Here is a 4,784-nt window from a genome sequence, read left to right as displayed (position 1 = left end):
CACAGTGGTGAGAAGAAGTGACAGAGGAGTGCTCAGCACTGAAACATCTCTCTCACATCTTCCAAGGTTCAGGACCATTGCAGAAGAGGTGGCGGATAGAATGTAGGACCCAAAGGAAGGGCAGGTCTCTTCACAATGTACTACTACAGACACAAAATGGCCTGGATACCCACACTTCCAGACACTACCTACACAAGACCATCATAATAGGAGGAAAAGATGATGACATCAAAATTAAAGAGAGACTTATTGAGAGGGATAAGGGGCATGATGGAGAATAGAGTTGCTGTGTTAGTCAGGGTTCTCTGGAGGAAAAGAACTGCTAGAATGAATTATATTAAAATGGAATTTATAGGATTAGCTTATGTTAGACCAATAGCAGTTGCAGACCCAAGAATTAAGGAACCGGGTAGCTCCTCAGTACACGTAGCCAGATGCCTCACCAGTTCCAATCCTGCACTGAAGGCCTGGAGGCTTCCTGAGGAGCTACTGGTTTTCAATCTACATAGGTCTTCAGTCTATGCTGGTTTCACTCCATGCTGGAAGGCAGCAAACAGCTCCAGCAGCCAAATGGAAGAAAGGAAGGGGGATATTTTCACCCAGAGCTTCCTTATGTAAAGTCCCCCTCTGAGAGGGGTCACCATCTCTGGGGGAAGGGCTCACTCTGGGGGAAGGACTTCCTCCTTCAGTTAATCCTTCCTGAAAACATCCTCAGAGACCCACCTGAAAGGGATTTCTGTGGATTACTAAACAGATAAAGTTGACAACACCTTACCTATCACAAGTCCACCCCTTGTCAACTTGAAACCAAACTATAGCTCCATATATCATACTTAATCTCCAAATGAAAACAGTAATAGGGGCATAATGTGGTGGTTTGATTCAGTTATCTCCCATAAACATAGGTGTTTTGAATACTAGGCTCCCAGTTGATGGAGATTTGGGAATTAACACCTCCTGGAGGGAGTGAATTGTTGGGGGTGGGCTTGTAGGTGCTATAGACAGTTTCCCCTTGCCAGTGTTTGGCACACTCTCCTGTTGTTACTGTCCACCTGAAGTTAGCCAGGGGGTGATGTCCACCCTATGCTCATGCCATCGTTTTTCTTGCCATTGTGGAGCATCTCCTCAAGTCTGTAAGCCAAAATAAACACTTTTTTCCCAAAAGCTGCTTTTGGTTGGGTGATTTCTACTAGTAATGTGAACCTGACTGCAACAGTAAAGTGGTACCAAGGGGTACGACTGCTGTTAGACACCTGACTGTGTGGCTTTGGCCTTTTGGAGCTGATTTTCAAGAAGAATGTGGAAGGATTTGAAACCTTGTCCTAAGAGATACCTTCCAGTGTGTTGGGAACAAGTAAGGGCCCTTGAGTGTTAAAACAGGCCTGAGCTGGCAGGCACAGCTAGGGGCCCCCAGGCTACTGGAGGCCACTTACTCCCCAGCCCGGGACACCTGGACTTAAGCTTTGCTCATATCCCTATGACCTTTGACCAGTTGCCTAGGAAAATCCTTATATGATCCAGCCAGCATCCTTCTCACAGCCCATCCCCTTGCAACTCGTACCCCATATCTTTTCTGCCAATACATAGGTCATGTGACTCTCTCCCTATGTCCTGGAATAAACATCCCTAGGCATTGGCAAGCAACCTTTGAACCCACCCATCCCCTAAGGACTCTCTCCCCACTCTCTCGCAACTGCTTATAAAAACTCAGTCCCCTGACAAATAAATGAGCTGTTTTCTGAAGCTGTCTACTGGGTTTTTCTTCCCATCGCACTCATGGTCACTCAAGACCCTGCTCCACAGTTGCCTGGATGCCTCTGGCAGCTGGTTCACAACAGCCTCCTGACAAACCAGGGACCGCAAAGCAGCACTGTAAGTACAGCATGATTGACTACTCTGGTCAGAGTTGAAAGACTTGAATGCAGTAAGAACTATGGCTATGAGGTTTGGCTCATGAGTGTGAGAAAGAGCTTTGCATGGACTGGGCTAGAGGCAGTTTGTGTGAAAAGGTTGCTATTATGCCCAAGTCCTGAGAAGTTTAGCAGGGTTTCTTTGAATAGAAATGAACTGGTCTGAGCAGAGAGATATGGCACAGAAAGAAAAATCTTTGGATCAACTGCTGCCCATTCAGCTGTAATTGAGAGATTACAACCTTTAAAATTGGGCCAGTTGAACTGCACTGGGGCAACAGGAAGACTCTTCTGAAGGAGTCTGAGTGCTCAAGGAGTGTCCTGTTCTTCAAAGTCTGCTTTATTACCCCCTGGATTAACAAATTGGCACCCTACCTGGTCAATAAAAACCATAAAAATAAAAATAAAGAAGACCTATGATTCATAGTACCCACAATAAAAGTATTTCTAGCTCAGTTAGCTGTAAATTGGAAAGATAAAATTTGACAATTAATAGCTATCTCTTTATGAGTGAACTGGGACAGATTTCTTTAATTTTTTTAATTTTAAAAATATTTATTCATGTTCAAGCAGATAAAATAGAGGGAGAAAGGGTGGGAGCATCAGGGCCTCTTGCCAATGCAAACAAACTCTAGACACACATATGCTACTTTGTGCATATGGATTTCTGTGGGTACTGGGAATTTAACCAGGCCAGCAGGCTTTGAAAACAAGTATTTTTAACTGCTGGCACAAGAAAAATAATAATTAAAAAAAAAACCTTATCCTTTCCAGACATCCTTCTTTTCCCCCTTTGTCCCCCTAACTTCTTTTCCTCCACTGAAATTCTTCTTTTCTAGTACTTCCTCTTCTATTTTGATGGTTACAGATATTGGACTAGGAATTATACAATTTGGTATTTACCTGTTTGTTTTAGATCTTGGATTAGATCACTCTTCCCTTGCAATGCCATTTTTTTCAGAATGAATGTTTACTCTGTGCCTTTTTGTATTTTTTAGATTTATAGTTTCACCATTAAGAGACCATAGACTATGGGTATGCTTTAATAGTTTTGGAATTGATAAAAATTATAGGAACTTTAATGGCATTTTGGGAGGTTAAGCTTGGGTATTTCAAAGTTCCAAATCCTTCCACATTTTTCTAGCAAATTATTTCCAAAAGACTAAAAATAGCATGGTCAAGTTGATCACATCGACAGCCCTGCTTCTCTGTACTAATTTTTTGTAGCAGTTACTTTATTTTAACTCAGAAGACACACCTGATCAGAGCAGCATATGGTAAGAAAGGTTTAATTCCAACTTATAGTTTTGAAGAAAAGTTTCATTATGGTGGAGAAAACATGGCAGATCTGAGTAGGAAGCCTGGGTCACATTTTTAAATTAATACTGCATGTTTCTAAGTACATGTCATTATGGGAAATGCAAAATGATGTGGTTGGTGACATGATCAGTGGCTGCAAGGAGATAGAGAGAAATGAACAGGCAAAGAACAGAGAAATTTAAAAAAAAAACACTTGAATAATAAAGGGATTACTGAAGAAATCAAGAAATTAAATAAAATTTCTAAATTGAATGAAAATGAGGTAACAACACACCAAAACCCATGAGATAAAATGAAGGCAGTTTTAAGAGGAAAATTTATTACCATAAGTGTTCATGTGGAAAAGAAAAAAATAAAGAGTGATCTCAAATAAATAATGATGCAATGGAAGGCTTTCGAAAAATAAGAACAAGCCAATCCCAAAAACAGTAGATGGAAAGAAATTAAGATCAGGGACTGGGAAGGGCCAGACCCATGACTGCCTCCTCCCCTAACCCTGGTGCTCATTGCAAGGGCAGCTTCTCTGGGCCTCAGAGCCAATCAGATGATGCAGTTGTGTAGGTGCTGTGTAAACCCACTTCCCCCCAGGAAGGCAAGGGTGAGAAGCACCCTGTCTGAGCCACTTTTACTGACCCTGCTCTGCCCTGTCTCAACTGTGACCCTGACCCACCTACCTACCAGCCCCACCCAGCAGGCAATATCAGTTACCCAGTGGCTGTGCACTCCAGGGCCACTCATATGATAGGCACTTTACTTCAACCAGAACATTCCATTTGTGTTTTCACACTTGGCAAAGGAGTGGCCAATGGGAGCAATGGCTCTCCTCCTTTTGAACCCTTTCTGCTCCATTCTCCCTCCCCCCTCCTGACTGAACTCCCTTCTACCCTCCCTGCCTATAGTCAGCTTGCCTTTGCCACTTCCAGACCTCCCTTCCTCCCTCCAGCCAAGGTCCTACACCCTTACCTAGCCAAGGCTCTCTCAATAATTTTTTTTAAAAAGAAAAATATGTTTTTAAGAAGAAAAAAAAAAAACTCTCCTGACTTAACAAAACCCAGATACAGAGAGACTCACAATAGAACCCTACCAGACCTTTAGACCAATACTGCTTCAACTATTCCATAAAATAAAAAGAAAATGAATATTTCCAATGAATATTTTCCATAAATACAGGGTTAAACTTGGTCAAAAAGCAGGGAGAAATAAAAAAAAAATGGAAACTTATAGACCAACCTCCCTGATGAATACTGATGAAAATACATGCAAAAATTCTCAATGAAATACTTGCAAACTGAAGGGTTAATAGCTTACCCTGAAAACTAGAGGGAACTAAAGAGTCAATAAACTATCCCTAAATTAGCAAGCAATGAAGAAGTCACAGAGGTATTCAGCTTCATTAAGCTCAACACCTTCCCTGATTGATGTACTCCCCTTAGCTCAGATGGCCTTAGACAATCCTGGCTGAAGAAGCCTGTGGTGGTTTGATTCAAATGTCCCTCATAAACTTAAGTATTGTGAATGTTAATCTCCTCAGGTGATGGCAATGGGAAAATAAAG

Source organism: Jaculus jaculus, chromosome X, assembly GCF_020740685.1.
Source record: "Jaculus jaculus isolate mJacJac1 chromosome X, mJacJac1.mat.Y.cur, whole genome shotgun sequence".
NCBI lineage: Eukaryota > Metazoa > Chordata > Mammalia > Rodentia > Dipodidae > Jaculus > Jaculus jaculus.
Note: the sequence above shows the minus strand (reverse complement) of the source record.